The sequence below is a fragment of the Onychomys torridus genome, chromosome 15 (genome assembly GCF_903995425.1).
Source record: "Onychomys torridus chromosome 15, mOncTor1.1, whole genome shotgun sequence".
In the NCBI taxonomy this organism is placed as follows: domain Eukaryota; kingdom Metazoa; phylum Chordata; class Mammalia; order Rodentia; family Cricetidae; genus Onychomys; species Onychomys torridus.
This window is the reverse complement of record NC_050457.1, coordinates 27,494,609-27,507,866: the sequence shown is the minus strand read 5'-3', so window position 1 is coordinate 27,507,866 and position 13,258 is coordinate 27,494,609. Positions and strand designations below refer to the sequence as shown.

General features: G+C 43.9%; 1 pseudogene; it reads right to left on the bottom strand.

Moving 5' to 3' along the window:
* Positions 1-10,495: 10,495 nt before the first annotated feature.
* LOC118596531 lies at positions 10,496-11,846 on the bottom strand (annotated as a pseudogene).
* Positions 11,847-13,258: the final 1,412 nt, after the last annotated feature.

Genomic DNA, 13,258 nt, shown 5'->3' with positions numbered 1-13,258 from the left:
TGATGATGGTGATGATGATGATGATGATGGTGATGGTGATGATGATGGTGATGATGATGATGATGATGGTGATGATGATGATGATGATGGTGATGATGGTGATGATGATGATGATGGTGATGGTGATGATGATGATGATGATGATGATGGTGATGATGATGGTGATGGTGATGATCATAATGATGATGATGATGATGGTGATGATGATGATGGTGATGATGATGATGGTGATGATGATGGTGATAACCATTGTAACAATAAATAAATTAAAGCAATACAAATACAGAATAGTGTTAAAGGTGTTGTTTGAACTTTGTAGCTGGCCTTGCCCCTCAGGGAAAAGCTGCCTTCTCCCCTTTCTCTCCACCCCCCCCACCTCATCCCTCACCACAGGGGTGTACCTCACCTGAGCAGCACCAGAGAGCTGACTCTGAGGGTGTGAGAAGAGGGGAGGGGTGCCACCCCACCTCCCCGGTCTGCCATGTGATGGTATGGGTAAGAGAAAGATGCCCTTCTCTCTCACCCATTACCACCTGTGGCAGGTGAAAGCTGACACTAGGGACGCCAAAGAGGGAGAGCTAGCCCTGGCCCTCACTGGCTGCAGCACATGAGAGAGCAGGGCTGCACACTAGAGCTGACCCTGTCGACAGGGATGCAGGTGAGCCAGCCCTGAAGGTGTGAGAGCAACGGAGTTGACCTCACCGCCCCCTCATCCGCCATGCTGTGGCATGGGTGAGGGAAAGATGCCCTACCCGTAGCTCTGCCCCTTGCTACCTTCCGCAGGCGAGAGAGCTGTCCCCAAAGTCACAGGAGTGAAAAAACTAGCCCTGCCCCTCACCAGCCGCAGCACACAGGAGAGTGGGCCCTGCACCCCGCCTGGGCAGCACACCAGAGCTGACCCTGTTGGTGGTGATACACATGAGCTAGCCCTGAAGGCACCAGAGCAGAAGAGCTGACATCGTGTGTCCATCCCACCCCCCACTCCCCACATATCCCCCTACAGCAATCAGGAGAGAGGGCCCTGCACCTCACCTGGGCAAAACGGGAGAGCTGGCCCTGGCCATGTGAGTGTGGGTGACCTGGATCTGAGGACCTGAGAACAGAAGAGCTGGCCCTGCTCCTTGCTGTAGGCTGCTCTGCATTGGGTGAGCTGGCCCAGGCAGTGATGGTGAGGAAAAGCTGGTGGGCAGACCAACCCAGGTACCCACCCAGGCCTAGAACCAGGGCTGTGAGTTAGCCAACCCCAACAGTCACCCCGTCTGTGGAGCAAGTAAAGGGGACGAACCTACAGATCCAAAACAGCAGGATCTCCATGACACAGGACAACAGGTTATCCACGAGGAGCCCCAGTGAGAGCCCAGTGAGAGATGGTGTAGCAGAAGCCAGAGGTCTTGAGCCAGTAACAATGAATGAACACTTACAGGTAAAGATGAATGGACCAAAGGGTAAACTATGTCACTTAAGGGGCCACGCTACAGCTTCTGCAACAAGATTCTTTTTTTTTTTCTTTCTTTTGTGTCTTGTTTATTTTGTTTTTGTTTGGTTTGGCTTTGGGTTTTTCTTTTAAACTTGGTTTTGCTTTGGGGGTGGGGGCAGTGGTTGAATAGGCAGATGTAAGGGGTTGAAGAGATAAGTGGGATCAGATGGAACATATGATGTGAAATCCACAAAGAATCAGTAAAAGTTTAAAAAACTCATTTAAAAAAAAAAAGAAAACATAGTTACCAAACTTGTTTATTTTACATACTTCCAGAAATTTAATGCAATTTACTGATCATTTAAAAACATGTGAAGTGCTTGTGTGTCTTTAGCAGGAAACTCTGAACATCAAATTTCTGTTCAACTGTAGGAAGGCAAGCCTTTTTTTTTTTTTTGGACGTTCATATTAAAGAGGTTGAAATATGTTTGCCCATAAACTAGTCTTCTTCCTCCTTCAAAACTGCATGTATGCCAAAATCTCTCTGCTGGCAGCATTCCAATTTGTAAAGAGGGCTTTCCAGAAGATTAAAAGAGAAAGTCTATGCAAAGTACTTAGAGCAGAACCTGCCACAGCTCCCAGCAAAATCCTAGCCAGCCCTCCCTTGGCACTACACTCCAGACACGCACAAAACACATTAGTCAATTCTGGTAAGCACTGTATTCTTGTGATTTCACATGTTCTTTTTTTATTTTTAAAATAATCTTGCTTTAGGGAAAATGTCTCATTCTTATTTTTTAAAACATTCAAACAAGGACTGAAAAATCTAGTTCAGTGGGTAAAGCTTCCCCACACAAGTCTTACTACCTGAGTTCGATCCCCAGAACCCATGTAAAGGTAGAGAGTGAGAATTGACTTCACAGAGCTATCCCCTGACCTCCACACAAGTGCCGTGGTATTCACGCACTGTGTTAATACACATCACACACACACACACACACACACACACACACACACACACACACACACACGATAGATGATAGATAGATAGATAGATAGATAGATAGATAGATAGATAGATAGATAGATGTGGTGATATTTTATTTGTGCTGAAATGTGATATTTTATTTGTATGTTAATAAATAAAGTTTGCCTGGAGATCAGAGGTCACATAGTGAGCCATTAACAGAAGTCTGGCGGTGGTAGCCCACACCCTTAATCCGATCACTCGGCAGGCAGTGTAGTCAAGGACACACAGCCAAGTGTGGTGACACACGCCTTTAATCCCAATACCAACCATAGAGACCTGGAGGTCTGTATAGACAGGCAGTGATGAGGAAGTGATGTGGTTGGGCTTAGAGCCAATGAGAAGGCAGAACAGGAAGGCAATAAAAGCCCAGGTTAGACAGGAAGAAGCTCTCTCGCTGGGGAAGCTACAGCATGGTGTGGTAAGCTAAGGCTAGTTGTGGCTATGTGCTATTTCTCTGATCTCTTCATCTATTACCCCTGTATTTGGCTCTGTGTTTCTTTTCTTTTCTTGCTTGCTTTTTCTTTTCTTTCTTTTTTTTTCAAGACAAAGTTTCTCTGTGTAACATTGCGCCTTCCCTGGAACTCACTCTGTAAAACAGGCAGGCCTTGAACTCAGAGATCCACCTGCCTTTGCCTCCTGAGTAATGGGATTAAAGGCGTGTGCCACCACTGCCTGGTGGCTCTGTGTTTCTTATTTAATAAGAAATTTGTCTACTGATAGATGATAGATAGGTAGGTAGATAGATAGATACATAGATACATAGACAGACAACATTTGAAAAGAAGTCAAGTGAGCTGGAGGATGACTCCGTAGTTAAACCACTGGCTGCTCTTAAAGAGGTTCCGGGTTCAATTCCCAGTACTCTCATGGCAGCTCACAACTGTCTGTAACTCCAGTTCCAGGGGATCTGACACCTCCACACAGATGCAACAATGATGCACAGAAAAAATAAAAATAAATGAATCATTTAAAAAATATGTTAGGAGCAGGTATGTACACATCAGCATGTGTGTATGTACGGTATACCCATGTATAAGAGGTGCACAGGCATAGATTCAGCCACATACATTTCATATGTGTATAGATAGATTTTTTTTTATAGTAGTTCAAAGGGAAAATGTTCTTTATTGTTGTTGTTTGCTTTTGTTTATTTGAGACAGGGCCTCACCGTGTAGCCCTGCTGGCCTGGAACTCACAGAGATCCACCTGCCTCCGCCTCCCCAGTGCTGGGATCAAAATCATATACCACCACACCCGGGTCACATCATTTTTTTTAAATATAATAATTATTTATTCCCATAGTTTTGCTTATTTGTTTTCTTTTCTCCCCAACAGCTATCATCTTCTAGCACTGAAAATTGTCTTAGTTACGGTAAAACCTTTAATTAATTATAAAGTTATTTTTGGAATAAAGCACCTTCTTAACCACTTTTAAGTGTGCTGCTCAATAGTGCTGAGCACATCTGCACTGCTGTGCTAAGTCCCTCCTAACCAATATTCCACTGCCGTCTGTTCTATGGGTTCGCATCCATCTTATCCTTTACTTGAATGTTTGGTTTTGAGGTTTTGAGTTTGTGTGTGTGTGTGTGTGTGTGTGTGTGTGTGTGTGTGTGTGTGTTTGTGCCATGATGTACAAGTGGAGGTCAGAGGGCACACTTGCAGGAGTCAGTTCTCTCCTTATACTACGTGGGTTCCAGAGGTTCACACTCAGGCCTTCAGGCTTGGCATCAACTACCATTACCCACTGAACCATATCACCAGGCTCATCTTATCTTTTTAATATGTGTGTGTGTGTGTGTGTGTGTGTGTGTGTGTGTCCCTGCATGAGTTTCAATGTACTAAGTGTCCAAGGAATCCAAAAAGTGATGGATCACTTTGAAGTAGAGTCACAGACAATTATGAGCTGCCTGGGAACCAAAGTGGAGTCCTCACAAAGAGCAGTAAAAGCTCTTTGGTTTTGTTATTGTTGTTGTTGTTGTTTGAGACAGGGTTTTGCTATGTAGCTCTGGCTGTCCTGGAACTCATGCTGTAGACCAGGCCGGCCTCGAACTCAGAGATCCATCCACCTGCCTCTGCCTCCCAGGTGCTGCAATCAGTAAAAGCTTTATACCTCTCTCTTCCTCCTTACTCATCTTGTTTTGTTTTGTTTTGTTTCAAAGACATTTTACATTTCCCAGCACCTAGAATATTTATACTCCAGAAATTCACATGAAATGAAAATATGAATGTATTTATGAGGTACACATGAATAAAAAGAGGTCACAATCTCTTGTATACACTGGGAATCAACGCCAATCTCCAATGAACTGAGTCCTTGCAGGCTCTCAGACATTCCAGCAGCTCCCACCTCAAGGCCATTGCTTTAGCTGTTTTGTTTTGGTTTTTTCTCCCTTCTAGCTACATTGCTTGTGTGCCCACTTCTGTGACATCTGAGCTCAAATGTCGCTTTACCAGGGAGGTGATCCTCCGCCATCTCTCTCAAAACAACAGGCACCACACTCAACTCTAACCACCCCTCTCTGTTGTAACGTGGCGTCTATCGGGTACCATGAACTTCCTTCTTATATTTGTTTATGTTTCTGTTTCTGTCTGATGACATGACTCAGTAAATATGAATCCACCCATATTAAAATAAATGAATTTATATGCGGTGACAGAAAGAGGCAGGTAGTTGCCTTTAGCTGGTGAAGAGAGGGAGAGTTGAGTGGGAAGGAGTCTCGTGTGGACTGTTTCCTGCAGGTTGGACATAATTGTTGCAATCTTGAATCAGGGAAGCTGTGGTCACCCACTTGAGGCCACCATGAGATTCAGACTTGTCAACACATTCTCACATGGCATGAGGAGAAAGCTCACAAGTCTGTCTGCTCCAGACAATGTATAGGGAATAGACAGTGGCTTAGAAGCCACACTCTGTGTGTGTTGACGCTATCAGGTGATATCCCCATATTCCTGTAAGTAACCCTCATGAACTCAACAGCTCACCATATTAAACTTGGGTGGGTTTGGGGGGAGACTGTCAGCATCCTTTCTATCTGGGGTGAAGAGAAATAGACTCCCCAGGAAAAGCCATGAACCACAGATAGAAGGAACATGTTCTATGTCTTTATGACTTGGATGATTACATGGGTATATAAATTACTTAAAACTCACTGGCATATTTGAGTGAGCATATTACATTGAATGCAAATTATAACTGAATAAAAGAATATTTTTGTTGTTTTTTCGAGACAGGGTTTCTCTGTGTAACAGCCTTGGCTGTCCTGGAACGCTGCAGACCAGGCTAGTCTCAAACTTCCAGAGATCCGCCTGCCTCTGCCTCCCAAGTGCTGGGATTAAAGGCATGTGCCACCACTCCTGGCTATGAAAGAATTTGGTTTTTTGGTTTTTGTTTAATTAGCAGTTGTACTGAAGGTCCCAGTATTCACAAGGTAACAAAACTATAGTTCAAACTCAGATGTATCTGGCTCCCAGATCTTTGTATGGGGTGTGCTGCCTACTTTCATCTCTATATCTATTTCCAGATTCACACATCTCTAGGACAGGGAGTGCAGCTCTGCCTAGGTCTTTCATGTTTTTCAGATCTTGGGAATGTGAGATGGTGCAGATGATTAGCATGCATCTATCTCCCTAGTGCAAGTATGGTGTGAAGCAAATAAATACTGTTTTCTGCAGGAGTCATTAGCTCTCAGGGCTCAGATATGTAGCTGGCACTCAGTGACACCTAACTGATGGATGCTTGGTTTCATTTGTCAACTTGGGCATGTTATCTAGTCCCCAGGCAGTCACTCAAACACTGATCCAGGTTTTGCGGCAAAGGCATTTTGAAATATGGGGAACATCTGCATTTGACAGATGTTAAGAAAGGAGATTGTCCTGTGGCATGAGGGAAATAGACCCTGTCAGCTGAAAGGTCTTTGGAGCAGAATCAAGGCTTCCCGAAGTAAGAAGACATTCTGCCTGTAGACTTCAGTGTCAGCATCTGCCTGTCCTTCCTGATGGAACAGCATACAGGTATACAGGTTGAGACTTACATTCCTAGACCCTGGATATGCACAGACGAGTTCCTGCAACAGATTGCTCTCTGTCTCTCTGTCTCTGTCTCTCTCTGTCTCTCTGTCTCTCTGTGTCTCTCTGTCTCTCTCTCTCTCTCTCTCTCTCTCTCTCTCTCTCTCTTTCTCTGCATGTGTGCACGTTTTTTGAATAGCAACCAGAGGTGTGGAACAGATGTGAGTTCCTCCACCTATGAATTTTCTGATGATAATCTCTGGGGAAAATGTTTCCCCAAATATTCACACACTAAATGCCTTTCTGGTGTCTTCAGGGTTGATCCTTAGATGATAATGGAATGAGACCATTCCTTCCTTCTCCCTGTCCCATGATAGTGTGGGCTTTATATGGATCTCCATACCCAACCTATCCCACCTTCAAGCAAGCCCTGCCACAATGCAAGCAAGCTCCATGTCCCCCCTAGTTTGAGCCTCAAGTAGTGAATATCAGCTAGATTTTCCAGTACTGTCTCAGGCCTGCTTTGCTGGAAACCCAGACATTAACAGTTCTGTTAATGTAAATGTATCATGATCTGGAATAAGTGAGGTATGGTGGGCTACCTTAGAAGGTAAAACACTTGCCATGCAAGCCTGACGACCTGAGTCAATCCACAGGACCCATATAAAGGTAGAGAGATCTCACTCCTTTGGACACATCATGAGTAGTTCAGCTTGTCCTAATTATCTGAGCTTTGCAGTTAACCACCTGCAATAATTCTACCTTTGCAGCAAATTCATTTTGCTGTCCAACCTTGAACAAATCATAAACGTTTCCCCAGTTCCAGGTGGCCTCCAGCAGAGTATTATGCTTCCTTCTTATGGCACAAACTCCAAATGGTAGTTAGAAATCTCCATTCCAGTTGTCAGGTCTCAGCCAAGGAGAGCAAGGCCTTTCTAAAGCCAAGATGTGGATTTCCAAAGATGAGCTTGAAAACATTCAATGTGTGTGTGTGTGTGTGTGTGTGTGTGTGTGTGTACACAACTTTATGGTTTTGAATATTTTCAGAAACCAAAATAACCTTGCAACTATTTGTTTGTCTAGCATTATCTATGTGGTTCTTAATCCTTCTGTCTGCCCTGCTTTGCAGTGTATGCGAAGGTCTGTGAATTCTGATACATCCGTGAGGATGGGAGCATGTTTAACAGATGATACACAGTTATTTGTTTGTTGAGGCAGGCAGATTTCAAATTTTCAGTCCTCCTGCTTTGGGCTCACTGGTACTGGGGCTCCAGGCATGGCATACAGAGTCATGCCACACTCAAGCTGAGACCTGGAACAGTGAAAAGAGGTGGAAGGCTAGCTCTGTCCTGTGTTTATCTTGGTGGTGGGAAGTAAGGTGCAAAGAATGAAGGTTGTGTATCTCCACACTTTGAGTTCTGGCACGGATCCTAACATGGAGATTCATACGGCTGCTAGGTCAGCTGGATCCGACCCCGCTGGAGAGGACAAAGCACGGCTTACCCCTCAGTTCCAGGCCGAGAGAAGAGTATACATTCTTTTGAGGTCATTAGCCAAGGTTGTTGAACTCGAATCTTGAACAAGTAGCACAGACCAGGGTTACAGGGGCCGTGATTAAAGGATCACTGGGTCTTGATAAGAATCAGGCCATCTTTGAGGGCGTCTAAAGCTGCGGTCTCTGAGGAGAGAGACTATTTCATGATGCTGAAAGAGCTAACTCGTCTGGAGCAAACACCTGCCTGCCATTATCCCAACAACTCGCCAAGTCGATCAGGGATCTAGTACCATCTGGAGAAATAAGGGTCACATATAAATAAACCTAATTGGATTGTGGGGAATTAGGATAGGAAATAATTCCTATGAATTTGGATTAATGTCACTAAATACTCTTCAATGTAGGTTAAACCTCGACTAACAGATTATAACTAGATAAATATGCCTTCTGCTTTCTAAAGTCTATAGTTTTTCTGAAAAAAAAGTTAGATTTCCCATAGTCATGATAGAAGTAGATGTTTATGTAGAAAACTATTTTTTAAATGAGAAAAGAGTGGGGTGTGGTGGTCCACACCTTTAATTCCAGCTCTCTGGAAGAAGAGGCAGGCAGGATCTCTGTGAGTTCCTGGACAGCTTGATATACATAGTAAGTTCAAAGCCAGCCAGAACTAATAGTGAGACGCTGCCTAAAAAAAAAAAAAAAAAAAAGGGATAAGGTAATGTATAGGGGCTGGAGAGAGGGCTCAGCACTTAAGAGCACTTTCTGTTCTTTCCGAAGGCTGGGGTCTGATTCCCAAGCACCCATATGGTTGTTCACAACGATCTACAACTTCAGTTCTGGGAGATCCGAAGCCCTCTTCCAACTTCCTTGAGCATCCGACATACACATGGTGTGCATCCATACATGCATGCAAAATATTTACACACAAATAAAATAATCTGAAATTTTAAATGATAACAGATAGCATACAACTTGCTCTTTTACCTACTTTCTAGTTCATGGTTCAGCAACAGTAAACGCATTCATGTGCTGAGCGACTGTCATCTGCCTGGTAATGGATAATGATGCATCTCTGAGCCCTTTTCATCTTGTCAGACTGTCCCAACATACAACTGGCCATCCTCCTTCCTCAGCCCCCAGTAAGCACTACTCAGCTTCCCCTCACCATACGTGTGACTGGTCCACCCATCAGTGGGATCACACAGTACTTGTCCTTTTTCTTGTTTTCCTTAGCATAATGTCCTCGAGTCTCATCTATGTTGTGGCCTGTATCAAAGTGTCCTTCCTTTCTATGGATGACTAATATCCTTTTAGATCAATGGTTCTCAACCTTCCTAATGCTGCCATCCCTTAATACAGTTCCTTGTGTTGTGGTGACCCCCAACCACAGAACTGTTTTTGTTGCTTCTTCATAACTGTAATTTTGCTACTGCTAGGAATCATAATGTAAATATCTGATATTCTGATATGCAGGATATCTGACATGTGATCGCTATGAAAGGTTGAGAATCGCTTTATTTATTTATTTATTTATTTATTTATTTATGTATTTATTTGAAAGTGGAGCAGGACAACCCTTTATTGGGAGCAGAGAGCAGCACAACACAGTGACCAACAGATGGAGAACGCCTGATGGTCTGCACAGCATCTTCCAAGACACAGGCTCTCTACTAGCAAAAGTCAACAGGAAAATAGATTGATTGGGGCAGTGTTTCTCAAATTGCTAAATGGTCTTTTAATAAAAACCTGGAAGCTGGGCGGTGGTGGTGCATGCCTTTAATCCCAGCACTCGGGAAGCAGATCTTTGTGAGTTCGAGGCCAGCCTGGGCTACCAAGTGAGATCCAGGAAAGGCGCAAAGCTACACGGAGAAACCCTGTCTTGAAAAACCAAACAAATAAATACAAATAAAAACAAACAAACAAACAAACAAACAAATAAATAAATAAATACCTGGAGCCAGATATTAGGGTAAATGCTAAAAGATCAGAGGGACAAAGGAACAAGCTACAGCCACATCTCACCTCACCAGTTCCACGAAAACTCTACTTAATGCTTCCAAGTCCTCAGCTGAAAGCTCTCCAGCCGAAAAACTTCAGTTCTTGTCTCCTCATGCCTTTATACCTTTCTTTGCCCAGCCATCACCTCTTACCTAGTGCTAGGATAAATGGCATGTGTGCTTCCCAAATACTGGGATTAAAGGTGGAAGATCTCAAGGGCTGGGATTAAAGTCATGGGACTCCCAAGTACTGGAATTAAAGGTGTATGCCACTCCTGCCTGGCTCTGTTTCTCTCCTAGACTGAGTCAATCTTGTGCAGTCCAGAGTGGTTTTGAACTCACAGAGATCCAAACAGATCTTTGCCTCCCAAGTGCTAGGATTAAAGGTGTGTGCCACCACTGCCTGGCCTCTGTGTTTAATCTAGTGGCTTGTTCTGTTCTCTGATCTTCAGGCAAATTTTATTAGGGTAGACAATATATCATCACAGGGCATCCCCCTTCCTCCCAGGTAGGGGAAACTCATTAACTTTCCTGAAGGCAACCATGGGTTACTAGAGATAGAGCCCTTCAGGGGTGCCTTTATAAAGAACATTCTCTTTAGATTTTTTGAAGTCTTCATTAGTTATTTTTAAGGCCACCAAGCTAGCTTCTGTGCAGATTGCCTTGATGTTAACCCCAGAGAGGTCATCCTTTGCCATGATCAAGTCATTCAAGGTTACATTATCAGCCACTGTCATTCTGCTTGTGTGAACCTGGAAGATATGATTCTTGGTCTTTTCATCAGGCAGGGAGAACTCAATCTTTCTGTTAATGAGGCCTGGTTTAATAAGTACTGGATCCAGCTTCTATTTGGTCTGTGGCCATGATAACTTTTACATCTCCCCTCAAATCAAATCCACCCAACTGGTTCAACAGTTCCAACATTGTTCACTGAATTTCTCTGTCACTCCAGAGTTTGAATCGCATCTTTTTATCTCAGTGGTATCAATTTCATCAATAAATACAATGGATGATGCATGTTCTTTGCCAACTTGAAACAGTTCCCATATGAGTTTGGGCCCATCACCTAAATACTTCTGAATAAGTCTTGAACCAACCATTCTCAAGAAAGTGGCTGGAGTTAGGTTCTCTACCGCTTTGGCCAAGAACATTTAATCTGTTTCTGGTGGACCATAGAGAATGACCCCCTTAGGGGGTTTTATCCCCATCTCTTCATATTGCTCACAGAGTCCTTAATTTCCTGGATTTGGTTGTCCAGTTCCTCCAATATCTATGTAGGTCTCCCGGCAGGGGGGAGGGGCTTCATCCCTGTGACCAGGGTATCTGTGCCATCCATTAGTACCCCTGTCACGGCATGCACCTTATGGTTGAGCAGGACTGAATGGCCTGGCTGGAGCAGATTCTTGTGCACAAATGATAGGATGTTGATGTAGTGTTGTGAGCCCACAGATGTGGACACAATGGTGTGATTCTCATCAGTCATCTCTTCCAAGGTTCTAACAGACTTGGGGGTCCCCCTGAGATCATCCACTTTTGATCTTTTCTCCCGTTGCTTTTCTTCTGATGGTTTCATCTGGTCTTGATTTCTAATGAATTCTTCCTCCATGAGAAGATAGTTTTTTATTCTCTCTAACTTCAGTAATTTCAGGCGACACTTAGTGTGAGGCATGAATAGTGGCAGTTTGCTGACAACATCTGGTCGCTTTTTTTCCTTCTCTTCCTCCTCCTCCTCCTCCTCCTCCTCCTCCTCCTCCTCCTCTTCCTCCTCCTCCTCCTCCTCCTCTTCCTCCTCCTCCTCCTTCTTCTTCTCCTCTCCCCCACCCCTCTCTATTTGGGATGGATGTTCATATTTTGTTTTCTTGTCCTTATCCTTCTCCTTGCCCCAGGACCATGGCCACCTCCCTGATTTGATCCATCTTCCCTCTGTTGCCCTAGCCAAGAACCTCTATTTTAGATAGATAATCTTCCTCCTACCTCAAGTGTTGGAGTTTGAGCTCAATAGTCTTGAACATGCTAGCCAAGTCCTCTACCACAGAGCCAAATCTCCTCCTCCTCCTTCATGCTAGGGATGGGGCCTGGGATATGGCTCAGTAAAAGAGGTAAAAGCATTTGCTTCATAAGCTTAATGACCTAGGCTCAACCTCCATAACCCACATAGAAAAGTGGGCTGTGGTAGCTTGCATTTGAAATTTCAGCATTCCTATGGTGGGAAAGGAGGCATAGATAGGAGAATCAGCCAGAAGCTCACAGGCTGATGTCTTAGCTACTTTTCTATTGCTGTGAAGAGGGTCAGTCCATGACCATCCTGGTGGGGGCAGGGCAACAGATGGGCAAACATGGTAGCTGAGAGTTCTACATCCAGATCAGGAAGAAAGAGACTCTGGGCTTGGAATCGGCTCTTTAGTACCTCAAAGCCCACCCCCAGTGACACACTTCCTCTGATAAGACAAATAAAATTAACCTCCACAGGTTCCTTTATGAGGAACCATGCATCATTTTTCACAGCAACAATACCTTGTCTACATTCCCCTCAGTGATGCACAAGGGTTCCAGTCTCTCCATATCTGTGTCAATATTTATGTTTTCTTTTTACTTGTTTAATTTTACTTTCACATTGCTGGTTATCAAACCCCAGGTTTTGCACAAGGTGAGCAAAGCATGTTACCAACTGAGGTATGCCCTCAGCCCCTAGTTTTCCCCAGCACGGGTTTGATGGGGATCTCTCTAATATCCAGGATTGTAGAGCAGGTTTTAATGTATTTATTAAACACATATATATTTCCATTGAAGAAATTTCTGTTAAATTCCATTGCCCAGTTTTTTAAAAGTAATTTATTTACTTTTATTTTATATACTTTGGTGTTTTCCTGCATGTATGTCTGGGTAAGGATATTGGATCCCCTGGAATTAGAATTACAGACAGTTGTGAGCTGCCATGTGGGTGCTGGGAACTGAACCTAGGCCCTCTGGAAGAGCAGCCAGTGCTCTTAACTGCTGAGCCATCTCTCCAGCTTCCACGTTGCCCACTTTTAATTGGGTTGATTGTTCTTGTTGTTGAATTATAGGAGTTATATTCTAGGTATTGACCCCTTATCGGATATGACCACAGGCCCCTTAACAAAGGACCCTACATGCAATACTGCTTCCATAAAACCATATCGCCTTATGATGGCATAACATCTTAGTGCATGAAAGCATATGCTATGATGTTTGGCCAGCGGTGGACTTTCCTAACACCACACATCTCAGAACGTACTCACCTTGTTGATAAAAGCTACATACGATTTGTAAAATTACTCTCTTGAAAACAAGTG